This window comes from Artemia franciscana, chromosome 8, assembly GCF_032884065.1.
Source record: "Artemia franciscana chromosome 8, ASM3288406v1, whole genome shotgun sequence".
Lineage (NCBI taxonomy): Eukaryota > Metazoa > Arthropoda > Branchiopoda > Anostraca > Artemiidae > Artemia > Artemia franciscana.
Window position 1 is genome coordinate 16,417,949 of NC_088870.1, and position 27,591 is coordinate 16,445,539.

At 32.0% G+C, this 27,591-nt stretch overlaps 1 protein-coding gene and 1 long non-coding RNA gene across 2 annotated transcripts in view; one reads left to right on the forward strand and one right to left on the reverse strand.

Moving 5' to 3' along the window:
• LOC136030048 (sodium/hydrogen exchanger 3-like) overlaps positions 1 to 26,797 on the forward strand; it is a gene marked incomplete in the record, with an annotated part of 256,472 nt that extends 229,675 nt beyond the window's left edge. Inside the window, 1 exon segment of the mRNA XM_065708668.1 lies at positions 21,924 to 26,797.
• LOC136030057 (uncharacterized) overlaps positions 5,404 to 27,591 on the reverse strand; it is a 210,676-nt gene continuing 188,488 nt past the window's right edge. The window contains exon 2 of the long non-coding RNA XR_010618178.1: positions 5,404 to 5,562. This is a non-coding gene — a long non-coding RNA (uncharacterized LOC136030057). The remainder of the gene's footprint in view (positions 5,563 to 27,591) is intronic.

The window sequence follows — 27,591 nt, forward strand, 5'->3', positions numbered from 1 at the left end:
AAAAAAGGAAAAAACTGAAAAATAAGCTAAAATAAAGGTAAAAACCAATAAAAAACTAAAAAAAAAAACTGAAAAAACTAAAAAAAGGCAAAAACTACAAAAAAAAACTAAAAACTAATAAAAAAAGTAAAAAAGCTAAAAAACTAAAAAAACTAAAAAACTAAAAAAAGGTAAAAAACTAAAAAAAAATAAAAAATAAAAAATAAAAAAAAACTAAAAAAAAGGAAAAAACTGAAAAATAAGCTAAAATAAAGGTAAAAACCAATAAAAAACTAAAAAGAAACAAAGGAAAAAACTAAAAAAAATTTTCATCTAAAAAACTAAAAAAAACTAAAAAAGGTAAAAACTAAAAGAACTAAAAAGAAAAAAATAAATGACGAAACTCAAAGAGAAAGCGACCAGGACAAAAGGAATGTTCGATTAGCAATCAACAAAGCACCGGGACACAGGGAGTATAAATGACGACCAGGACATAAGTAAAAAAAAAACTATCTATATATATAAAAATAAGTTGTCTGTGGATCTGTGGATCGTGGATCAGGTGACGTCACCTGAAAAAACTGGATCAGGTGACGTCAAAACTGAAAAAACTAAAAAAAGGCAAAAACTACAAAAAAAACTAAAAACTAATAAAAAAAATAAAAAAGCTAAAAAACTAAAAAAACTAAAAAAAGGCAAAAACTACAAAAAAAACTAAAAACTAATAAAAAAGCTAAAAAACTAAAAAAACTAAAAAAGGCAAAAACTACAAAAAAAACTAAAAACTAATAAAAGAATAAAAAAGCTAAAAAACTAAAAAAACTAAAAAAACTAAAAAAAGTTAAAAAACTAAAAAAACTAAAAACTAAAAAAAACTAAAAAAAAGGAAAAAAACTGAAAAATAAGCTAAAATAAAGGTAAAAACCAATAAAAAACTAAAAAAAAAAACTGAAAAAACTAAAAAAAGGCAAAAACTACAAAAAAACTAAAACTAATAAAAAAGCTAAAAAACTAAAAAAACTAAAAAAACTAAAAAAACTAAAAAAACTAAAAAAACTAAAAAAAGGTAAAAAACTAAAAAAAAATAAAAAATAAAAAAAAACTAAAAAAAAAGGAAAAAACTGAAAAATAAGCTAACATAAAGGTAAAAACCAATAAAAAACTAAAAAGAAAAAAAGGAAAAAACTAAAAAAAATTTTCATCTAAAAAACTAAAAAAAAACTAAAAAAGGTAAAAACTAAAAGAACTAAAAAAGAAAAAAATAAATGACAACACTCAAAGAGAAAGCGACCAGGACAAAAGGAATGTTCGATTAGCAATCAACAAAGCACCGGGACACAGGGAGTATAAATGACGACCAGGACATAAGTAAAAAAAAAATTAACAAAACTAAAAAGAAGTTAAAAACTACAAAAAAACTAAAAAGAAAAAAAAACTAAAAACTAATAAAAAAACTAAAAAATCTAAAAATCTAAATAAACTAAAAAAGAAAAAAAAAGGAAAAAAATAAAGGAGAAAAACAAAACTAAAAAACGAATGTATATACAGACCGGTACACCGGGATACAAATGACGACCGGACACAGGGAATATAAATGACGACCGGGACACAGGGACACAACTACAACGGGGACACCGGGGGAAACAGGGGGATATAAATGACGACCGGGACAAAAAAACTAAAAAGAAAAAAAACTAAAAACTAATAAAAAAACTAAAAAATCTAAAAATCTAAATAAGCTAAAAAAGAAAAAAAAAGGAAAAAAATAAAGGAGAAAAACAAAGAATGTTGTATATTCGCAAGTTTTACGTAGTTAAAACCATATATATATATATATATATATATATATATATATATATATATATATATATATATATATATATATATATATATATATATATATATACTAGCTGTTGGGGTGGCGCTTCGCGCCACCCCAACACCTAGTTGGTGGGGCGCTTCGCGCCCCCCCAAGCCCCCCCGCGCGCGTAAGTCGTTACGCGCCATAATAGTTACGCGCCATTATAGTTGTGTCCCTATGTCCCACCTGTGAATATAGATATATATATATATATATATATATATATATATATATATATATATATATATATATATATATATATATATATATATATATATATATATATATATATATATATATATATGGTTTTAGCTACGTAAAACTTGCGAATATACAACATTCTTTGATGTCCCATTGTCTTTGCATATAAATAGATTGTCAGGTTTACCGACTCTTGAACATGCAACATATAATGGTCCATGGGAAAACAATCTGTATTCAGATCTATACCTCATGATTCTAATGATTGCCCTTGAACTTTGTTGATGGTGATTGCTAATCGACCATTCCCTGTCCCGGTGTCCCGGTCGTCATTTATATCCCCCTGTTTCCCCCGGTGTCCCCGTTGTAGTTGTGTCCCTGTGTCCCGGTCGTCATTTATATTCCCTGTGTCCCGGTCGTCATTTGTATCCCGGTGTCCCGGTCTGTATATACATTCGTTTTTTAGTTTTGTTTTTCTCCTTTATTTTTTTCCTTTTTTTTCTTTTTTAGTTTATTTAGATTTTTAAATTTTTAGTTTTTTTATTAGTTTTTAGATTTTTTTTCTTTTTTTTTTGTAGTTTTACCTTCTTTTTAGTTTTGTTAGTTTTTTTTTTTTACTTATGTCCTGGTCGTCATTTATACTAACTGTGCCCCGGTGCTTTGTTGATTGCTAATCGAACATTCCTTTTGTCCTGGTCGCTTTCACTTTGAGTGTCGTCATTTATTTTTTTCTTTTTTAGTTCTTTTAGTTTTTACCTTTTTTTAGTTTTTTTTAGTTTTTTAAATGAAAATTTTTTTAGTTTTTTCCTTTTTTTCTTTTTAGTTTTTTATTGGTTTTTACCTTTATTTTAGCTTATTTTTCAGTTTTTCCTTTTTTTAGTTTTTCTTTATTTTTTATTTTTTTTAGTTTTTTACCTTTTTTAGTTTTTTTAGTTTTTTTAGTTTTTTAGCTTTTTTACTTTTTTTATTAGTTTTTAGTTTTTTTTGTAGTTTTTGCCTTTTTTTAGTTTTTTCAGTTTTTTTTTTAGTTTTTTATTGGTTTTTACCTTTATTTTAGCTTATTTTTCAGTTTTTTCCTTTTTTTTAGTTTTTTTTAGTTTTTAGTTTTTTTAGTTTTTTACCTTTTTTTAGTTTTTTTAGTTTTTTTAGTTTTTTAGCTTTTTTATTTTTTTTATTAGTTTTTAGTTTTTTTTGTAGTTTTTGCCTTTTTTTAGTTATTTTAGTTTTTTAGCTTTTTATTAGTTTTTAGTTTTTTTGTAGTTTTTGCCTTTTTTTAGTTTTTTTTCTTTTTAGTTTTTTTGTAGTTTTTACCTTCTTTTTAGTTTTGTTAGTTTTTTTTTACTTATGTCCTGGTCGTCATTTATACTCCCTGTGTCCCGGTGCTTTGTTGATTGCTAATCGAGCATTCCTTTTGTCCTGGTCGCTTTCTCTTTGAGTGTCGTCATTTATTTTTTTCTTTTTTAGTTCTTTTAGTTTTTACCTTTATTAGTTTTTTTTAGTTTTTTAGATGAAAATTTTTTTTAGTTTTTTCCTTTTTTTCTTTTTAGTCTTTTATTGGTTTTTACCTTTATTTTAGCTTATTTTTCAGTTTTTTCCTTTTTTATTTTTTTTTATTTTTTATTTTTTTAGTTTTTTACCTTTTTTTAGTTTTTTAGTTTTTTTAGTTTTTTAGCTTTTTTACTTTTTTATTAGTTTTTAGTTTTTTTTGTAGTTTTTGCCTTTTTTTAGTTTTTTCAGTTTTTTTTTAGTTTTTTATTGGTTTTTACCTTTATTTTAGCTTATTTTTCAGTTTTTTCCTTTTTTTTAGTTTTTTTAGTTTTTAGTTTTTTTAGTTTTTTACCTTTTTTTAGTTTTTTTAGTTTTTTTAGTTTTTTAGCTTTTTTATTTTTTTATTAGTTTTTAGTTTTTTTTGTAGTTTTTGCCTTTTTTTTAGTTTTTTTAGTTTTTTAGCTTTTTTATTAGTTTTAGTTTTTTTTGTAGTTTTTGCCTTTTTTTAGTTTTTTTAGTTTTTAGCTTTTGTATTTTTTTATTAGTTTTTAGTTTTTTTGTAGTTTTTGCCTTTTTTTAGTTTTTTTCAGTTTTCAGTTTTGTCACCTGATCCAGTTTTTTCAGGTGACGTCACCTGATCCATCCACAGATCCACACACAGACAACTTATTTTTATATATATAGATAAGATATAATCTGGCGTAACGGACAGACAACTTATTTTTATATATATAGATATCTATCTATATTCACAGGTGGGACATAGGGACACAACTACAATGGCGCGTAACTATTATGGCGCGTAACGACTTACGCGCGCGGGGGGGCTTTGGGGGGGCGCAAAGCGCCCCCACCAACTAGGTGTTGGGGTGGCGCGAAGCGCCACCCCAACAGCTAGTATATATATATATATACTAGCTGTTGGGGTGGCGCTTCGCGCCACCCCAACACCTAGTTGGTGGGGGCGCTTCGCGCCCCCCCCAAGCCCCCCCGCGCGCGTAAGTCGTTACGCGCCATAATAGTTACGCGCCATTGTAGTTGTGTCCCTATGTTATATAAACTTGCGAATATACAACATTCTTTGCTGTCCCATTGTCTTTGCATATAAATAGATTGTCAGGTTATCCCCCTGTTTCCCCGGTGTCCCCGTTGTAGTTGTGTCCCTGTGTCCCGGTCGTCATTTATATTCCCTGTGTCCCGGGTCCCGGTCATCATTTGTATCCCGGTGTCCCGGTCTGTATATACATTCGTTTTTTAGTTTTGTTTTTCTCCTTTATTTTTTTCCTTTTTTTTCTTTTTTAGCTTATTTAGATTTTTAGATTTTTTAGTTTTTTTATTAGTTTTTAGTTTTTATTTCTTTTTAGTTTTTTTGTCCCGGTCGTCATTTATATCCCCCTGTTTCCCCCGGTGTCCCCGTTGTAGTTGTGTCCCTGTGTCCCGGTCGTTATTTATTTTTTAGTTTTTTACCTTTTTTTAGTTTTTTTAGTTTTTTAGCTTTTTTATTTTTTTTATTAGTTTTTAGTTTTTTTGTAGTTTTTGCCTTTTTTTTAGTTTTTTTAGTTTTTTAGCTTTTTTATTAGTTTTTAGTTTTTTTTGTAGTTTTTGCCTTTTTTTAGTTTTTTTAGTTTTTTAGCTTTTTTATTTTTTTTATTAGTTTTTAGTTTTTTTTGTAGTTTTTGCCTTTTTTTAGTTTTTTCAGTTTTGACGTCACCTGATCCAGTTTTTTCAGGTGACGTCACCTGATCCACGATCCACAGATCCACAGACAACTTATTTTTATATATATAGATAGTTTTTTTTTTTTTACTTATGTCCTGGTCGTCATTTATACTCCCTGTGTCCCGGTGCTTTGTTGATTGCTAATCGAACATTCCTTTTGTCCTGGTCGCTTTCTCTTTGAGTGTCGTCATTTATTAGTTTTTTCCTTTTTTTTTTTTAGTTTTTTATTGGTTTTTACCTTTATTTTAGCTTATTTTTCAGTTTTTTCCTTTTTTTTAGTTTTTTTTTATTTTTTATTTTTTTTAGTTTTTTACCTTTTTTTAGTTTTTTTTTGTAGTTTTTGCCTTTTTTTAGTTTTTTCAGTTTTTTTTTAGTTTTTTATTGGTTTTTACCTTTATAGTTTTTTTAGTTTTTTAGCTTTTTTATTTTTTTTATTAGTTTTTATTTTTTTTTGTAGTTTTTGCCTTTTTTTAGTTTTTTCAGTTTTGACGTCACCTAATCCAGTTTTTTCAGGTGACGTCACCTGACACATCCATCCACACATCCATCCATCCATCCATCCACAGACAACTTATTTTTATATATATAGATATATATATATATATATATATATATATATATATATATATATATATATATATAAAAATAAGTTGTCTGTGTGTGGATCTGTGGATCAGGTGACGTCATGTTTGTTCGCATATGACGTCTGAATTATTTCACACTAATACAAAAGAAGAAAAAAACTAAAAAAGGTAAAAACTACAAAAAAAACTAAAAAGAAAAAAAAACTAAAAAGCTAAAAAACTAAAAAAAAACTAAAAAAGGTAAAAATCTAATAACTAAAAAAAAACTGAAAAAAATAAAAAAAAGGCAAAAACTACAAAAAAAATAAAAACTAATAAAAAAAACTAAAAAGCTAAAAAACTAAAAAAACTAAAAAAAACTAAAAAAAGGTAAAAAACTAAAAAAAACTAAAAACTAAAAAAGAAAAAAACTAAAAAAAAGGAAAAAACTGAAAAATAAAAGAGAAAAAGAAAACTAAAAATCTATATATATAAAAATAAGTTGTCTGTGTCTGGATCTGTGGATCAGGTGACGTCATGTTTGTTTGCATATTGTCTGAATTATTTCACACTAATACAAAAGAAGAAAAAAACTAAAAAAGGTAAAAACTACAAAAAAAACTAAAAAGAAAAAAAAAAGAAAAAACTAAAAAAAAACTAAAAAAAGGTAAAAATCTAATAACTAAAAAAAAAAACTGAAAAAAATAAAAAAAGGCAAAAACTACAAAAAAAATAAAAACTAATAAAAAAACTAAAAAAGCTAAAAAACTAAAAAAACTAAAAAAAACTAAAAAAAGGTAAAAAACTAAAAAAAAACTAAAAACTAAAAAAGAAAAAAACTAAAAAAAGGAAAAAACTGAAAAATAAAAGAGAAAAAGAAAACTAAAAAAATATGAATAAATATATATAAAAATAAGTTGTTTGTGGGTTATGTCTGTCTGTCTGTCTGTCGAGTGACGTCGTGTTTGTCCGCATATGACGTCTGAATTATTTCACACTAATACAAAAGAAGAAAAAAAACTAAAAAAGGTAAAAACTACAAAAAAACTAAAAAGAAAAAAAACTAAAAAAGCTAAAAAACTAAAAAAAACTAAAAAAAGGTAAAAAACTAAAAACTAAAAAAACTGAAAAAACTAAAAAAAGGCAAAAACTAAAAAAAAACTAAAAACTAATAAAAAAACTAAAAAAGCTAAAAAACTAAAAAAACTAAAAAAACTAAAAAAAGGAAAAAAACAAAAAAAAAACTAAAAACTAAAAAAGAAAAACTAAAAAAAAGGAAAAAAACTGAAAAATAAGAGAAAAAGAAAACTAAAAAAATATTAATAAATATAAAAAATATAAATATAATATAAATTAGCAATCAACAAAGCACCGAGACACAAATGACGACCGGGACACAGGGAGTATAAATGACGACCAGGACATAAGTAAAAAAAAAAACTAAAAAAACTAAAAAATGGTAAAAACTACAAAAAAACTAAAAACTAATAAAAAAACTAAAAAATCTAAAAATCTAAATAAACTGAAAAAGAAAAAAAAGAAAAAAGGAAAAAAATAAAGGAGAAAAACAAAACTAAAAAACGAATGTATATACAGACCGGGACACCGGGATACAAATGACGACCGGGACACAGGGAATATAAATGACGACCGGGACACAGGGACACAACTACAATGGGGACGCCGGGGGGCACAGGGGGATATAAATGACGACCGGGACACAAGGAATATAAATGACGCCCGGGACACTCAAAGAGAAATCACAGACTGGAACACCGGGACACAAATGACGACCGGGACACAGGGAATATAAATGACGACCGGGACACAGGGACATAACTACAAAGGGGACGCCGGGGTGCACAGGGGGATATATAAATGACGATGGCGACTCAGGGAATGGTCGATTAGCAATCACCATCAACAAAGCTCAAGGGCAATCATTAGAATCATGAGGTATAGATCTGAATACGGATTGTTTTCCCATGGACCATTATATGTTGCATGTTCAAGAGTCGGTAAACCTGACAATCTATTTATATGCACAGACAATGGGACAGCAAAGAATGTTGTATATTCGCAAGTTTTACGTAGTTAAAAACATATATATATATATATATATATATATATATATATATATATATATATATATATATATATATATATATATATATATATCTATATTCACAGGTGGGACATAGGGACACAACTACAATGGCGCGTAACTAATATGGCGCGTAACGACTTACGCGCGCGGGGGGGCTTGGGGGGGGGGGCGCGAAGCGCCCCCACCAACTAGGTGTTGGGGTGGCGCGAAGCGCCACCCCAACAGCTAGTATATATATATATATATATATATATATATATATATATATTATGGAAAGACAGCGTGGTCTTATGGGTCTGCAGTTACAACAAGTTTGGTTGTTTGCTTTGTCATTTTATTCTCGTAAATCTTTTTTTTTTCGTTTTGCAGGTGCCAAATTTCGGTTTTTGATTGTTATTTTATTTTGTCATCTGGGTCCGGAAATCCCCTTTCTCTTAGGCATAGGCAGCACAATAGCGCTGCCTAAGTAAAGAGCGATGTGGGCACAATGTATTATTTTATTATTTTTTTTTGTTTTAGACCAGGGCACTTCGTATAGAGTGAAGTGTCGTATAAACTTCGAAAAGGGCGCATTCGACTGGAAATCGAAACCCTGCCCACAGCTCTCAGGGCAACGATTTTAAGTTATACCCTGAGCGCGTATAAGGTTTTAATAGAATGGGTGATTGTATAAAATTCGGAGTCCTTTTTAATTGTCAAAATTTTAGTGCCCTTTTTAATTGTCATAGTGATCGGAAGGTAGTTATCCCCCCCCCCTCCCACACACACACACACACAGACGTCGTTTTCTTTTCTCCTGGAAATACGACGGAAGGAATGGTCGTGTGAACCTTAGAAAAGGCTCATTTGATTGTAATTGCATAGTTTTAGTTCCCTTTTAAAAATCAAAAGTGATGGAAAGCAACTAGCCCCCCCCTGACATCCTCTTCTCCCCAGACGCATCTAACCAAAATTGTGAGATAGTCATTTTGTTTATATTAATAAAAACAACGTGTAACAATGTCCTCAGGATTGACAAATTCCCCTAAAGCCGTGGAGCAAGGGCTATAAGTTGTGCCCCGGAGCATATAAGATTGTTATTGAAGGATTGGTTGTATAAATTTTGGATCGGATGGGGTACATTTGATTTCAAGCTAGAAGTTCTACTGTCTCATAAGAGTCAAAAATCAATGGAGGGCAACCAGCCCCTTCCCCATAAGCATATCACTCCCCAAAGCACGTCCGATTAAAATTTCATGAACGCTATTTTTTTTCAACGTTGTTGAAAGGTCCAGTAATTATGTCTTTGGGGATGTCAACCTCTCCCCAGTCCTCAGGGCAGTGGCTGTAATTTAGGCAACTCCTTCATTGTTTATATATAGTATATGCTTTTGAGAAAGGTATGCATGTTTGAGCTTTAGTTTCCAAAAGGACGAAGGGCGTTCAGATGTGCCTTTCAGAGAATTTTGAGGGGAGTGCTGAACTAAATAAGAATACGTTACGTGTATACGGATTGTCAAAAGGGCCTAACTCAGGAATGACTGGGTATATAGACTTTTAGACTTAACTTTATTAAACAAGATACGATATACATAAATCTTATACAAAGGAGGCAGGGAGACAACATATATAAATTCGGAACTTTCAGGAAATGATAAGGGAGATGATGAAAAAGGCAATCTTTGCATGCTACTAATGCTACCACCACTGCTACTGCTACCACTGCTACTACTACTACTGTCGTACTTCTCCATTTACAATAATGCGGGAAAATTTGCACTAAATCAAAAGACGGTGTTAAAAGAGCGTATCTCAGGAATTGATTTGGGTATTAAGTTGGAACTTTCAGGGAATGCTAAAAGGGGGAGATCATTTGACCAAAAGGTAATAATTGCACGCTACTACTAATACTACTATCACTGCTACGTTTACTACTACTGCTTAATACTACTACTTTAATGCTAGCAATACCAATGTAGCTGTAGTAGTAGATGCTATTTCTATGACTACTATTACGACTGTACCTAAGGGTATGAAGGTGAAATTTACAAGAATTTTTTTTTGGGGGGGGGGGGGATGAGCTTGATTATAACACGCTGTCTGTATGCAGGTTGTCAAAAGGGTGCAAAAACAATATATTAAAAACAGTTTGGCGTGTGATTTTGAAACTAACAGGGCTGGTTATGGGAGATGTTGAAATAACCAAAAACAAACATGTTTCATCCTAATGCTACTGCTTCTACTCATACTATTCCTACTCGAATTTTTTCCACAAAAAAATAAACTTACGCCTAAGGGTATGAAAGTGAAAAATTCAAGGATTTTTTTTTGGGTTGCCGAAAAGATTCCTACAGATTGCCAAAGGGGCGTAAAAGCAATATCTTGGAAACAGTTTGGTGTGTGAAGTGAAACTAGCTGGGCTTGTTGTGGGGGATGTTGAACAAACTAAAAAACAATGTTTCTCATCCTAATGGTACTGCCTCTACTCATTCTACTATTACTGCTTCTTTTATTACTGCTACTGTCATTGAAGTTCAGGCTACCACTGTTAATTCTACTGTTGCTATTTCCAGTGGTGCTGACGAAAGTAATGGTATTAAGGCGAAAATCTGAAAAATTTTAGGACTGTATGGAAGCAAATCGAACATACTATGCCCACGCAGGTCGTCAAGGGGACGTTGAAGAATTGACGCGGAAATAATACTATTTGTGTCAGGATTAAAAATTATTGAAAAAGTTTCTCCAATAAACAAATACCAAGCCAAACTATTAATCCTTATGGAAAAAAACGAGAACATAAAAATTTTTTTCCATGAAGAAGACTATGTCAATAAAAAACGAACAAAAGTTGACTTTAAAAATAAACTTTTTCCACAAGACATGTTTTTCAAAGATAAGTAAAGAGCTCCATTAAACAAAAAATGAGCCGAAATAAAGTAAAATAATCTTCAAAGCATAAAACTACCACAAATCACCATCAATAAATAAATGAAACCCAAGACGAAAAGAAATTGCAATAAATAGCCAAGTCAAACTTCAAACGAGCAAAACCTAACATGAGTTTACCAAGTTGGGTAGGCACGGCAAGTACGTGTGTGCTTAGGACGAGGTGTAATTAACATTTAAAAATAAAACTGGATTCGAAAAGAAAGATGAGACTAGATCTAAAGAGAAAGATGAAATTTATAGTAAGGGGATAGGGTGTAGCTGGAGCGTACGTAGAGTTATCGATGAGGTTTCATTAGTGTAATATTGTTGGACTACCCTGTGGTAAATATTGCTTAAGAAATACCTGCCTTTTAACATTTCGATAACGATAGAACGTCTGATACTTCACCTTAGTGGCGTATAATCCTATTTATTATTGTATATCGCGTATATGTCATTTATTTAGTGATTCATCTGTCTACATTTCTCCTTCAGCAATTCCTGATTTCCCTCAAAAATTCCTGAAATGATATCAAAATATACTTGTATTTGGAAGCAAACTGTTAATTGTCAATTGATTGACTCTTTACTGTCAAATTTGTCACTCTTTAAATGATCCATCTGTCGCGTAATTCTCACACATGCGAAGAATATCACAAGTAGGTGTGCCAAGTCACTAATGTATTGGAAGGGGGGGGGGTGAAGACGTTTTTTTCCAAGTCTGTGGTGGGAATTTTTTTTATCTTTTCAACGAAATACCAACAAAACCAATCTTTAAATGAAAATACCAAACAAAGATATTTTCAAAACATAAAAGAGTGCCACATGCCTCGTGCCTTCCTGCATTTGATATATAAATGGTCTTTAGAAACACTGTTTTTCCCTTGGTATTTGGGCCATGTCAGTCACAGCTATTTGAAGTTATGCATCGAAAACTACGGAGCAATTTCACACAGATACACACATACAACCATACTCATCCTGGGTTTTCATAACGTTAGAGCTAGCAGCTAGCTCATGTATATTAAACTTAGCGTTATATATGGAACCTATAAGAAGCTTTTTAGTTTCGAATTTCAAGGAAATTTTCAAGGCCTAATCCCGAAGAGATTAATCACAGATCGGGATCACACAATTGCACTATAATCACACAATCGCAAATTCCATCTAACGACTCTTTTGGCTCTAATAAATCTATTATTCAGGTTTCTGAACTTTAAAACAAGGAGCCAGTTTAAATATATTAATCTTAGCATTTTATGCAAAGAAAAAATTTTCAAGAGACAATCCTCAAGAGATAAATCACAAATGCCATCTAGCGACTCTTTTGGCTCTAATATACCTACGCCTCTTTAATGCACCAAAGGACCAATGGACTACATTTATATATTTTCTTTCTTAGGTCAATGTTAATTCGAGTTTCCCTTATTGCTTTTTAGCTTATCCTTTGTCTGATTATACTTATTAAGTATTTTCTGTGACTGTCTTATTTTATTTTACCTACCTGTGCATATCATTACATACATACATACCTACCTGTACTTTAGGGTTGTACCATGAAGCCGTTACTATTGGCATTGAAGATACCTATCGGTGTTGATGAAGAAGCTAGCCTTAGCGAGAGACTTCATGTAAAGGTAAAGCTTGGACTAAAACTAAGGTAGTGTTACCAGATGTCTGGTTAAAAATGTATCGCCGTGTACGTGAAAATGCACCAAAACCGTTATTTTCCTTGTGAAAATGTGCCGAATGGACGATTTTCCAGACAAAACTGCGGTATGTACAACCGCCTTAAAAAAGTGCCCAAATGGCCCAAATGTGTTCCATCTGGTAACGCTGACTAAACGAGCAAAAGCAAAATTTCTAAATGAAAAGAATGTGCGGAATTGAATTAGCTCTTCATGAGGCAAATCAATGAAGTCCATTTTTAAATCTACGGGTTGTTTTACTGTCGAAAAGTCAATTGACTCTCAAAGTTCGGTATACATGAAGTATATTTTGCAATGAGCATTTATAAAAAATGAAAATAAAATTTTGGGTAGTTTAATCATGAATATTTTACGAAGCTAAATTTTGTCAATTTGTGTTATGAGATTTGAAGAGGTGATGGCCTAGAAAAAGGTTGGGAGCTCGTACACTTATATATAAAAATGGTGCTATATAATGCAAAAACAAAAGCAAACGCACTCGACAGGCTTATCTATCTATTAGCTCTTCATGTGGCAAATTGATGAAGCTCATTCTTAAATCTACGGGTTGTTTTACTATCAAAAAGTCAATCGACTCTTTAAGTTCAGTTTTCATGAAGTATATTTTTGCAATGAGCATTTCTCAAGAATGATAATAAAATTTTGGGTAGTTTAATCATGAATGTTTTACGAAGCTAAATTGTGTCAATTTGTGTTATAAGATTCGAAGAGTTAATGACCTAGAAAAAGGTTGGGAGCTCGTACACTTATATATATAGAAATATGGCTATATAATGCAAAAACAAAAGCAAACACACTCGATAGGCCTGTCTGAATGTTCCGTTTTTAGACCTTCATTGACTTTCATAAAAATTGACTATAAGTGATATAAATTGACTGTCATGGTGTTCCTAACAGGGGAGGTAGATAGGGGTCATTTCTTTAGAATGTCTTCAAAATTTCTTTTCTTCCTAAAGAAATGATAAGAAAAACATATGAGCGCACATTTTGAATTCTAGATGAAAACTAAGCTAAGGTTTTACTTTATGTAAGATTTTTACTTAAGATTTTACTTTATGTCTAAGCTAAAGTCTATTGTTTGTTGGTTCTCTCTCTGCCCCTCCCCGTCTCCTTTCTCTCCATCTTTCCCTTTTGCCCCCCCCCCTGCCAATCTTTTGCTTTCATTTATCTTTGTTTATTCTTTATTTTCTTCAGTTTTTGTCTCTTTGGTCGGGTTTATCTTGTTCTCTTCACTGCCATAGAAAAAGAAAATCCTTTTTTTTTTATTTGCCAAATATTTATTCTTTATCCAAATTATGTAACAATCTGCTTTTTTTAATAATATAATTATTTTGGAACAGTTTAATATATTTAGTTTATCTAGAATTTCGGTTGATAAATCAATAGTAGCCTACGATAAAGGCCTTTTTGGGCCTTTACCAAATGCACTATAACTGTTGTATATTATAAAACTGTATTACCACACCTATTAAAAACCGTGTGTACAAGCTTTAGTGTGTTCTTGTCATTTACCTCTAATATGGGCAATATCCACTTTCTCAAACACAATTAAATGTTGCATTGATACATCGAAATTTCTTTTGATGTTATAGATGTAAGTTGCAGCATCATAATTATTATTACTACTACTACTAACAACTCACTGCGGCACCAAGCCGCCTAAGGCCAACACAGCTATGCACGCTCCTCCTGCGCCCCAATCTATTCAAAGCCTCACTCTTTACACACTCCCAAGAAGCTCTCATTTTCCTCAAATCTTTCCTTACGACATCCACCCGCCCTATTCTGGGCCGACATGCTTTTTGTTTAGTCCTAGACGGTTGGCCCACAAGGGCAATCTTTGGTACTCTGTCATCCTTCATTCGTAGAACGTACCTTTGCCATCTCAGCCTTTCTCTCATTATAGCCCTAGAAAGGGTTTAGTTGGCTATAATTGATTTCAGGAAGGGTGTGGCAATGGCCTGTTCTGTGGAGCGTAGTCTTTAAAACGGGACTATATAGTCAAAAATGTTTCATTACAAATGTTATCATTGCTAAACGAAAAGAGAGGAACTACATACATGATTGCGCAAGTGCCCGGGCTGACGTCAAAGCTTGTGAAAAAATCCTTATTAAATATCCTATCAAAGAGTGTGGCTCATAGAACTGTTAGACTATTTGAATTACCCTTACCCCATGCCTATCAACCTTATTTCTGCCCTTGGATGGATATATTCTATCAACTATCTATATTGAAATAACATCAACATTCTATCTATCAACAAGTGAAATGATATCATTTTTATACAATCCTGAAAAAGGCTTATGCCAGCTTTGCCTCTCACTCAGACTGTCTGTTTTGGCCTTTTTTCCAATTAGCCATGGCTCTCAACTTTTTTATTGCTGTCCACCAACTTAATTTTAATTCAAATCTAACCTAACTGATGCTATCATTGTTAAAAGGGGCAGATTTCTTTCTGTTTTGGCTTTTTTCTCCAATTAGCCATAGCTCTCAACTTTTTTGTTACGGTCCACTAACTTAATTTCAATTTAAATCTAACCTAACTGAAGCTACCATTGAAAAAACGAGCAGATTTCTTTCTGTTTTGACTTTTTTCTCCAATTAGCCATGGCTCTCAACTTTTTTATTACAGTCCACTAACTTGATTTTAATTCAAATCTAACCTACCTGAAGCTACTGTTGGAAAAACGAGCCGATTCCTTTGTGTTTCGGTTTTTTTCTCCAATTAGCCATGGCTCTCAACTTTTTACTACAGTCCACTCACTTGATTTTAATTCAAATCTAACCTACCTGAAGCTACTGTTGGAAAAACAAGCAGATTTCTTTCTGTTTTGGCTTTTCTCTCCAATTAGCCATGGCTCTCAACTTTTTACTACAGTCCACTAACTTGATTTTAATTCAAATCTAACCTACCTGAAGCTACTGTTGGAAAAACGAGCAGATTTCTTTCTGTTTTGGCTTTTTTCTCCAATTAGCCATGGCTCTCAACTTTTTCAATTACAGTCCAGTAACTTGATTTTAATTCTTAATTGGAAAAACGAGCAGATTTCTTTCTGTTTTGGCTTTTTTCTCCAATTAGCCATGGCTCTCTACTTTTTTATTACAGTCCACTAACTTGATTTTAATTCAAATCTAACCTACCTGAAGCTACTGTTGGAAAAAAGAGCAGATTTCTTTCTGTTTCGGATTTTTTCTCCAATTAGCCATGGCTCTCAACTTTTTTATTACAGTCCACTAACTTGATTTTAATTCAAATCTACCCTAACTGAAGCTACCATTGGAAAAACGAGCAGATTTCTTTCTGTTTTGGCTTTTTTCTCCAATTAGCAACGGCTTTCAACTTCTTTATTACTGTCCACTAACTTGATTTTAATGCAAATCTAACCTACCTGAAGCTACTACTGGAAAAACGAGCAGATTTCTTTCTGTTTTGGCTTTTTTCTCCAATTAGCCATGGCTCTCAACTTTTTACTACAGTCCACTAACTTGATTTAATTCAAATCTAACCTACCTGAAGCTACTGTTGGAAAAACGAACAGATTTCTTTCTGTTTTGGCTTTTTTCTCCAATTAGCCATGGTTCTCAACTTTTTACTACAGTCCACTAACTCGATATTAATTCAACCCTAACTTAACTGAAGCTACCATTAGAAAACGAGCAGATTTCTTTCTCTTTTGGATTTTTTCTCCAATTAGGCATGGCTCTCAACTTTTTCAAATACAGTCCAGTAACTTTATTTTGATTTTTAATTGGGAAAAACGAGCAGATTTCTTTCTGTTTTTGCTTTTTTCTCCAATTAGCTATGGTTCTCAACTTTTTATTACAATCCACCAACTTGATTTTAATTCAAACATAACTGAAGCCACCATTGGAAAAACGAGCAGATTTCTTTCTGTTTTGGATTTTTTCTCCAATTAGCCATGGCTCGCAACTTTTTTATTACAGTCCACTAACTTGATTTTAATTCAAATCTAACCTAACTGAAGCTACCATTGGAAAAACGAGCAGATTTGTTTCTGTTTTGGCTTTTTTCTCCAATTAGCCATGGCTCTCAACTTTTATATTACAGTCCACTAGCTTGATTTTAATTCAAACCTAACCTACCTGAAGCTGCTACTGGAAAAACGAGCAGATTTCTTTCTGTTTTGGCTTTTTTCTCCAATTAGCCATGGCTCTCAACTTTTTACTACAGTCCTCTAACTTGATTTTGATTCAAATCTAACCTACCTGAAGCTACTGTTGGAAAAACGAGCAGATTTCTTTCTGTTTTGGCTTTTTTCTCCAATTAGCCATGGCTCTCAACTTTTTACTACAGTCCACTAACTTGATTTAATTCAAATCTAACCTACCTGAAGCTACTGTTGGAAAAACGAACAGATTTCTTTCTGTTTTGGCTTTTTTCTCCAATTAGCCATGGTTCTCAACTTTTTACTACAGTCCACTAACTCGATATTAATTCAACCCTAACTTAACTGAAGCTACCATTAGAAAACGAGCAGATTTCTTTCTCTTTTGGATTTTTTCTCCAATTAGGCATGGCTCTCAACTTTTTCAATTACAGTCCAGTAACTTTATTTTGATTTTTAATTGGGAAAAACGAGAAGATTTCTTTCTGCTTTTGCTTTTTTCTCCAATTAGCTATGGTTCTCAACTTTTTATTACAGTCCACCAACTTGATTTTAATTCAAACATAACTGAAGCCACCATTGGAAAAACGAGCAGATTTCTTTCTGTTTCGGATTTTTTCTCCAATTAGCCATGGCTCGCAACTTTTTTATTACAGTCCACTAACTTGATTTTAATTCAAATCTAACCTAACTGAAGCTACCATTGGAAAAACGAGCAGATTTGTTTCTGTTTTGGCTTTTTTCTCCAATTAGCCATGGCTCTCAACTTTTATATTACAGTCCACTAGCTTGATTTTAATTCAAATCTAACCTACCTGAAGCTGCTACTGGAAAAACGAGCAGATTTCTTTCTGTTTTGGCTTTTTTCTCCAATTAGCCATGGCTCTCAATTTTTTACTACAGTCCTCTAGCTTGATTTTAATTCAAATCTAACCTACCTGAAGCTACGGTTGGAAAAACGAGCAGATTTCTTTCTGTTTTGGTTTTTTTTCCAATTAGCCTTGGCTCTCAACTTTTTATTACAGTCGACCAACTTGATTTTAATTTAAATCTAACTTAACTGAAGCTACCATTAGAAAACGAGCAGATTTCTTTCTTTTTTGGCTTTTTTCTCCAATTAGCCATGGCTCTCAACTTTTTCAATTACAGTCCAGTAACTTGATTTTAATTTTTGATTGGAAAAACGAGCAGATTTCTTTCTGTTTTGGCTTTTTTCTCCAATTAGCCATGGCTCTCAACTTTTATATTACAGTCCACTAGCTTGATTTTAATTCAAATCTAACCTAACTGAAGCTACCATTGGAAAAACGAGCAGATTTGTTTCTGTTTTGGCTTTTTTCTCCAATTAGCCATGGCTCTCAACTTTTATATTACAGTCCACTAACTTGATTTTAATTCAAATCTAACCTACCTGAACCTAATGTTGGAAAAACGAGCATATTCCTTTGTGTTTTGGCTTTTTTCTCCAATTAGCCATGGCTCTCAACTTTTTCCTACAGTCCACTAACATCATTTTAATTCCAATCTAACCTACCTGAAGCTACTGTTGGAAAAACGAGCAGATTTCTTACTGTTTTGGCTTCTTTCTCCAATTAGCCATGGCTCTCAACTTTTTACTACAGTCCCCTAACTTGATTTTAATTCAAACCTAACTTAACTGAAGCTACCATTAGAAAACGAGCAGATTTCTTTCTGTATTGGCTTTTTTCTCCAATTAGCCATGGCTCTCAACTTTTTACTACAGTCCACTAACTTGATTTAATTCAAATCTAACCTACCTGAAGCTACTGTTGGAAAAACGAACAGATTTCTTTCTGTTTTGGCTTTTTTCTCCAATTAGCCATGGTTCTCAACTTTTTACTACAGTCCACTAACTCGATATTAATTCAACCCTAACTTAACTGAAGCTACCATTAGAAAACGAGCAGATTTCTTTCTCTTTTGGATTTTTTCTCCAATTAGGCATGGCTCTCAACTTTTTCAATTACAGTCCAGTAACTTTATTTTGATTTTTAATTGGGAAAAACGAGAAGATTTCTTTCTGCTTTTGCTTTTTTCTCCAATTAGCTATGGTTCTCAACTTTTTATTACAGTCCACCAACTTGATTTTAATTCAAACATAACTGAAGCCACCATTGGAAAAACGAGCAGATTTCTTTCTGTTTCGGATTTTTTCTCCAATTAGCCATGGCTCGCAACTTTTTTATTACAGTCCACTAACTTGATTTTAATTCAAATCTAACCTAACTGAAGCTACCATTGGAAAAACGAGCAGATTTCTTTCTGTTTTGGCTTTTTTCTCCAATTAGCCATGGCTCTCAACTTTTATATTACAGTCCACTAGCTTGATTTTAATTCAAATCTAACCTACCTGAAGCTGCTACTGGAAAAACGAGCAGATTTCTTTCTGTTTTGGCTTTTTTCTCCAATTAGCCATGGCTCTCAACTTTTTACTACAGTCCTCTAGCTTGATTTTAATTCAAATCTAACCTACCTGAAGCTACGGTTGGAAAAACGAGCAGATTTCTTTCTGTTTTGGTTTTTTTTCCAATTAGCCTTGGCTCTCAACTTTTTATTACAGTCGACCAACTTGATTTTAATTTAAATCTAACTTAACTGAAGCTACCATTAGAAAACGAGCAGATTTCTTTCTTTTTTGGCTTTTTTCTCCAATTAGCCATGGCTCTCAACTTTTTCAATTACAGTCCAGTAACTTGATTTTAATTTTTGATTGGAAAAACGAGCAGATTTCTTTCTGTTTTGGCTTTTTTCTCCAATTAGCCATGGCTCTCAACTTTTATATTACAGTCCACTAGCTTGATTTTAATTCAAATCTAACCTAACTGAAGCTACCATTGGAAAAACGAGCAGATTTGTTTCTGTTTTGGCTTTTTTCTCCAATTAGCCATGGCTCTCAACTTTTATATTACAGTCCACTAACTTGATTTTAATTCAAATCTAACCTACCTGAAGCTAATGTTGGAAAAACGAGCATATTCCTTTGTGTTTTGGCTTTTTTCTCCAATTAGCCATGGCTCTCAACTTTTTCCTACAGTCCACTAACATCATTTTAATTCCAATCTAACCTACCTGAAGCTACTGTTGGAAAAATGAGCAAATTTCTTACTGTTTTGGCTTCTTTCTCCAATTAGCCATGGCTCTCAACTTTTTACTTCAGTCCCCTAGCTTGATTTTAATTCAAACCTAACTTAACTGAAGCTACCATTAGAAAACGAGCAGATTTCTTTCTGTATTGGCTTTTTCCTCCAATTAGCCATGGCTCTCAACTTTTTACTACAGTCCACTAACTTGATTTTAATTCAAATCTAACCTACCTGAAGCTACTGTTGGAAAAACGAGCAGATTTCTTTCTGTTTCGGCTTTTTTCTCCAATTAGCCATGGCTCTCAACGTTTTACTACAGTCCACTAACTTGATTTTAATTCAAAACTAACTTAACTGAAGCTACCATTAGAAAACGAGCAGATTTCTTTCTGTTTTGGCTTTTTTCTCCAATTAGCCATGGCTCTCAACTTTTTTATTACAGTCAACTAACTTGATTTTAATTCAAACCTAACCTAACTGAAGCTACCATTGGAAAAACGTGCAGATTTCTTTCTGTTTCGGATTTTTTCTCCAATTTGCCATGGCTCTCAACTTTTTTGTTACAGCCCACTAACTTGATTTTAATTCAAATCTAACCTACCTAAGCTACTGTTGGAAAAACGAGCATATTCCTTTGTGTTTTGGCTTTTTTCTCCAATTAGCCATGGCTCTCAACTTTTTCCTAAAGTCCACTAACATCATTTTAATTCAAATCTAACTTACCTGAAGCTACTGTTGGAAAAACGAGCAGATTTCTTTCTGTTTTGGCTTCTTTCTCCAATTAGCCATGGCTCTCAACTTTTTACTACAGTCCCCTAACTTGATTTTAATTCAAACCTAACTTAACTGAAGCTACCATTAGAAAACGAGCAGATTTCTTTCTGTATTGGCTTTTTTCTCCAATTAGCCATGGCTCTCAATTTTTTACTACAGTCCACTAACTTGATTTTAATTCAAATCTAACCTACCTGAAGCTACTGTTGGAAAAATGAGCAGATTTCTTTCTTTTTCGGCTTTTTTCTCCAATTAGCCATGGCTCTCAACGTTTTACTACAGTCCACTAACTTGATTTTAATTCAAACCTAACTTAACTGAAGCTACCATTAGAAAACGAGCAGATTTCTTTCTGTTTTGGCTTTTTTCTCCAGTTTAGCCATGGCTCTCAACTTTTTTATTACAGTCCACTAACTTGATTTTAATTCAAACCTAACCTAACTGAAGCTACCATTGGAAAAACGTGCAGATTTCTTTCTGTTTCGGCTTTTTCTTCAATTGGCCATGGCTCTCAGTTTTTATTTACAGTCCACTAACTTGATTTTAATTCAAATCTAACCTACCTGAAGTTACTGTTGGAAAAACGAGCAGACTCCTTTGTGTTTTGGCTTTTTTCTCCAATTAGCCATGGCGCTCAACTTTTTACTACAGTCGACTAACTTGATGTTAATTCAAATCTAACCTACTTGAAGCTACTGTTGGAAAAACGAGCAGTTTTCTTTCTGTTTCGGCTTTTTTCTCAAATTAGCCATGGCTCTCAACTTTTTTATTACAGTCCACCAACTGGATTTTAATTCAAACCTAACCTAACTTAAGTTACCATTGGAAAAACGAGCAGATTTCTTTCTGTTTTTTTTTTCTCAAATTAGCCATGGCTCTCAACGTTTTTATTACAGTCCACTAACTTGACTATGATTCCAAAAGTTATGTGAACTATTTTGATTATTTTACATACAATTATATTTCCATTTTGTTATAGAGTCAAAACTTGCTGGTTTTTTGCTCTTTGATATTATTATTGTTTGCAGAAAATTTGGAAACCTGACACATCGTTCATTTTCAGTTTCAGGATCACTTGGTTGCTGGCATGGAGTTGATATCTGGTTCAACCGGAAAACCAACTCAAAGACTTAGGTATAAAGCAATGGATCGGCAATATATAAGGCCTCTGCTATTGGGACAAGCTCATTCATTAGATCCAAAGACTGTGGAATCTATCCAATTAAATGGCTTTGCTAGTTAAGAAACCCAAAATATAGGCAAAGTTTTAGGTTAAAATAATTTTTTTTAATATTGATAGTCGATTTGTCTTTCATATACTATATTGTTTTCTTTCTTTTTCTTTCTTTTCTTTCTTTTCTTTTCTTTTTTTCTTTCTTTTTTCTTTCTTTTTTTCTTTCTTTTTCTTCATCTCTTTATTATTATCTTTTCTACTTCTTCAATTAAGTATAAACGATACGCAGAGGCTTTTTTAATTGTTATATGCTGTCTTTTTGCCATCTTACTCTAGTCCATTTCATATTTTCAGCTAAATCTTCCTCACAGGTCAATTGGAGATTTTTATTTGTTTCTATTTCTTCAATTAAGTATAAAGGAAGGGGCTTAGCAGTTGTTAAAGACCATATACCATATCTTTTTTATATCTCACTTTGGTCCATGTCACTTTTTCAGCCATATCTTAATTCTAAATTGACGGGTGAATTCTGTCAGTTTCTATTTCTTTCAATTGAATTTAAGAAGATAAACTTAGTATGTCTTAAAAAACCAATAAAATTGAAATGAAGTCTGATTGTTTGAATTGGTTTAGCGAGAAACTTAAACAGCTATATAAATCTTAAATTTTTTTGAAAAATCACAAGTTCAATTTTTAATGAAAAAACTCCATATTGCGTTATGTATTTTTTGGTAGCTGCGGGTGTCAAGTTAAAAAAAGAAAAGAAACAGGTAAAATCAGCAAGAGAATAAGGTTTAAAAAAATAATGAGAATAATATTAGAATAACAATAGAATAATAAAGAATAATAGAATAATAATAGTATAAGAACAAAGATAAAGTATAATACTAAAAAAGAATGAGGTAAAAACAGATGGCAATAAACTGCTTAAGAAGGCGTAGCTGTCCTTTGAAGGTGTGGTTGTCTTCAGGAATTTGTTGTCAAATTTAATTCATTAGTTTTGCTTGTTTGTTTTTGTTCACGGCTCAATGTGACAACACTGATGAGAGTATGGTAATTCCCTTTAATCTTCATAATTTTGAAAAAACCGAAAGAAAATTTTAGAACATCGCAGTTCTGCGATGAAAACAAAAAAATGAAAAAAAAATTGTTTTCATGTTTGATATTTTTCATACCTTAAGCAGTATATATTATATTTTCGATGCCTAAAGTCTATTTTAAATATTCATCAATACCGTTAATTCTAAATGGATTCTTCGAGTTCGTTTGCATATATTTGTTCAATCAAATTTAATGAGATGTGATTAGCATTCCTTAACTATGATATACAATTTTTTTTCCGTCTCACTTAAGACTATTTAGTATTTTCTATAAATCATTATTTTTAAAGCGATTTGTGAAGTCTATCCGTCTCTATTTTCGTCAATTAAGAATACAGGGTATTTTTTAAATACTGTATATAATATTTTTAATAATTTGATCTAATCCATTTAACTCTTTCAGTCATATCTTAATTCCTAATCAATACTTCAGTAATACTTATCTCTATTTCTTCAATTTAGCTTCAGGGGATGCGTTGTAGTTTCTTAAGCATCCGAATATTTTGATATCTAGCCTTTTAGTAGCTTTACTCTATTCATTTCAGTTCCAAATTTTATGATGTCGAAGAAAACAACGTTAAAACAGTTGTTAGTTAAATAAAAAAATTGATTTTAATCTTGAAACTGTTCTTCAGGTTGTTGTAAGACTTGTGTGTTGTACTTGTCCTCTTATTGTCTAAAGTGTGGTATATGGGTGTTTGTGATTTGGAAATCGTAGTTATAAACATAATGGTTATTTATTTATATTTCTTTGTTTCTTATTTTAGAATAATTTTTAAGATAATTGCATTATTTCTTTTGTTTGATTTTTATTGATAGTCTTTTTCGCTGAAATTAAGTCCGGCGGATCATGGTGTATTTAATACTTATGTAATACTTATGTATTAGGTTGCAATAATTAATACTTATCTAATAATTAATACTTAATACTATACTTAATACTTATCTAATACTTATGTATTAGGTTGCAATTTGATTATATTTGGTTTATGGAATAGGTTGCAATTGCAATTTAGAATGATCAGGTTGCAATTTGAGACAAATGTTAATCATAATTGAGATTGTGTTCTAAAACCTTTATTAGCCTTCGAATTCGTAAAATCAGACTAATTCTATGGCTTATGGGTAAGTTCTAAAGGTATTTCGTCTTTTTTTTACCTTTTTTACTGTTCTTATTTGTTAAGCCGTCTGTCTTTTGGTCTTATTGTTGTTCACCCTTCTACTTCTACCTTCTTTTTTTAAATAAAAAAGGGAAAAATTAATTAAATTTGAAATTATAAGGATTAAATATGACCTGTATAACCTCTATTTTTCTACATTTTGAATCAAATCCGAATCTGTCATTGGAGCATGCTACTTTCATATTTACGTGCTGTTATGTGTTATTTTGTCCGTCAATTTATTTTTTTGAGTCATTTATTTCCCCCCCCCCTTGTAGATTAGGAAGCGCAATTGCTTATGAAATGTTGATTTTGAATTATAGACTTGATGGAGGTGATGAAAGACTTGAGAGCCAGGCCTGATTAGAGTAAAGCCAAGACAGATAGTGTGAATGAGAGGCAAAGCTGGCATAACTTTTTCAAAGTTGTTTAAAAAAATTGATTTTCACTTCTTGATCATAGTCTATCGTCTATCCTACGGTAGAACTAAGGTAGATGTGTATACAGAAAGGTTAATTCAAATAGTCTTTCCGTTCTCTGAGTCATTTAAATGGACATCAAAAAATGATTCAAATATTTATGACCGGTCATAAATTGCGTCCAATTGGAGATCCAATTGGACCAATTAGAGATCAAAAAATGGTTCAAAGATTATGACCGATCATAAATTGCGTTGAATTAGAGATCCAACTTGACCACTTGGAGATCAAAAAATTATTCAGATTTATGACCGATAGTAAATTTCGTCCAATTGAACCCATTGGAGATCAAAAAATAATTCAAATATTTATGACCGATCATAAATTGCGTACAATTGGAGATTCTATTAGACCAGTTGGAGATCAAAAATGATTCAAAGATTTATGACCAATTTATGACCGACCATAACTTGCGTCAAATTGGACCAAATGGAGATAAAAAAAATTATTCAAATATTTATGACAAATCAGGAATTGCGTCAAACTAGCGATCAAAATATGATTCAAAGATTTAAGACCGATCATACGTTGCGTCCAATTGGAGATAAAAAAAAGATTCAAAGGCTTATGACCGATCATAAATTGCGTCCAATTGGAGATCAAAAAATGATTCAAATACTTATGACCGATCATAAATTGCGTCCAATTGGAGATTCAATGGGACGAATTGGAGATCAAAAAAAGATTCAAAAGGTTTGTGACCGATCATAAATTGCGTTTTTCTTTCTAATAAAAACAACCCACTTTAGGTTCTCTCCTTCTGCCTCTCTTCAAATAAAAAGGAAGAACAATTCGAAATGAATGGTTACTATTAGGTAGATTGAAACGAGGAGTGGCTCCTGTTTTCTTTTCAACATTTTGAGTGATTCCTTGAGTGAGTCCAAATCAGAAAATATTATGAAATAAAGAAAAATATGTAAATTCCTATCTTCAATTTTTGTTTTTCTTAATAAAAAAGACCTTAGCACTTTATTGAATTATTTTGGATTACTATCCATGGTTTGTTTAGTCAATTTATACTAATCTACTGACGTTTTTCTTTCAATTTTCATATTTTGACTATTTCCTGCAGGAAAAAATCTGCTTCCCGTCATTCGCTGTTAAATAACAAGAACAATACTAAGTATAGAATTGATTGTTTTGATGAAAAATGCTGGCAAAATAAAGTGAAAAATACTGATGATGTTAGTGCTATTACACCTGCCAAAGGGGATAAATTTCCAAAATGGCTACGTTGAAGCTTTTACGAAAGAATATAGGAATCTAGGAGGAGAGGAAACTGTCATTAGTGTCGAAAAAAAAATTTGTTTTCTCCATCTAGTGTTAGTGTTTCTGGAAATTTTTTTCTAATTTTCCTATGTCTTTTTTTTCAGAAACTTAGATCAAACACTTATTACTATGTAAAATTTGCCAATTACACTGAACTTGTATCAATACACGAACAAATGCCAAGAAACACCAACCGCAAGATGACGTTAGAGATTTTTTGGACACCAGCGCCAGTTTCCACTTTTATAAGCTACTCATGTTTTTTAGTTTGTACTTGGCTCAAATATTGAGAAATTTCCTCCAGAAACTAGAAAAGGTCGAACTAAAACTAGGGCTACTTGTTTTACTTGTCTAGGGTCAATTTACTTGTATAATATAGATATAGCTATAAAAAATGCATTATCAGTTTCTCTTAATTTTTATGGGGGGGGGGATCAAAAGAGGGATGAATGGCTCAACTGTAGGCAATATATTAGCACGATTAGTTGCTCTTTTTTCTATATTTTCCGCGGCGTTTTACAAAAAGGGCTTAAGTGTATTTTTTTCCAAAAAAAGATTTAAGCATATGGTTCGAAAGAGCTTGAAAAGATCGATCCATTGTCTATTCAAAATGGGCTTATCTTTGTTTCTGACGAAGTTACAAATTCTTCCAAAATGGCGTAAAAAAAAGAATGTAACTCCCTTATCTTCTAACCAACGAACAATTCGGCAATTTGGATATTTCCTTTGAATTCAGTCAAAAAGTTAACTTGGAATTCTGCTTTAAAGTTTCAAGTTTCTTAAATTCTGATTCGTGAGGAAGATTTTTCTATCCTGCGTTACTATTTTCTTTTTGCTCTCCTGTAAAACTAGTAACATGTAAAATGTGGACTTATTCGCAAAACACCATGGTTTAACTCAAGTTCATTTTTGTCCTGTATTTAGTAGAAAAGAAGCTTCAGCTTCTGTATTCGAGGAAATTTGACTGGATTACTATCCATTTTTTGTGTAATCATTTGTGCTTGTCTTCTGACGAAATGCTTTATCTTTTGATATTTTAATTTCTCATAGATGAAAATAAAAGATCGTGTCTCAAGGGTCGTGTTTGGGTAACCGTAGAATTATGTAATTGCGTAAATTATAGGTACTTAAAAATATTATTGCATTTTTACCATGTTAAACTACTGTAAAAAAAAAGTCTTGGGGTCTTGGCGGCTACCATCCCTGAAATACTAAATTGTTGTTGAAATTTGTGCACTTCTTGTTAGAATAATCAAATTTGCTTCTTTTATGATTAGGTCCCGCCCAGGAAAAAATGTCTTATTATCCCCTCCTCCTGAAAAAAAAATCCTGTGCATACACAGTATCAGGACTGCGCAAGATGCGTTAATATGGTAGTAATATAAGATAATATGCATGCGTAAAGCACGTACGAAGCCATAGACTTTAAAAGAGCATAACTTCAAATAAAAAAAAAGGAAATGCTTGGAAAATGCAGAATAATCACAATTTTGAATGAAGAAGAAGAAGCTGAGATTATGTACAGATTGAAAAGGCTGAGTTTTTACAAAAGTTGATAACAATAAACCGAAATGAATCCAGATTGGTCGGGAATACGGCTGACTGACCGTATTCCGAACAATAAGCTGTATGAAAAGTATGGTTCAATCCCACTTTTTAAGGCTGGAATGAGAGAAAGGTTGAGATGGCTAGGGCACGTTTTGCGGAAGAAGGATGACAGATTGCCGAAAATTTTCCTTTTCGGCCAACCGTGTAGGCCTAAACGGAAAGCAAATCGTCTGCGTTCGGGGTGGAAGGAGGCTATAAAGAAAAATTTAAGGGAAATGGGAACTTCCTGGGAGGGTGTAAAAAGGGGGGCTTTTAATAGAT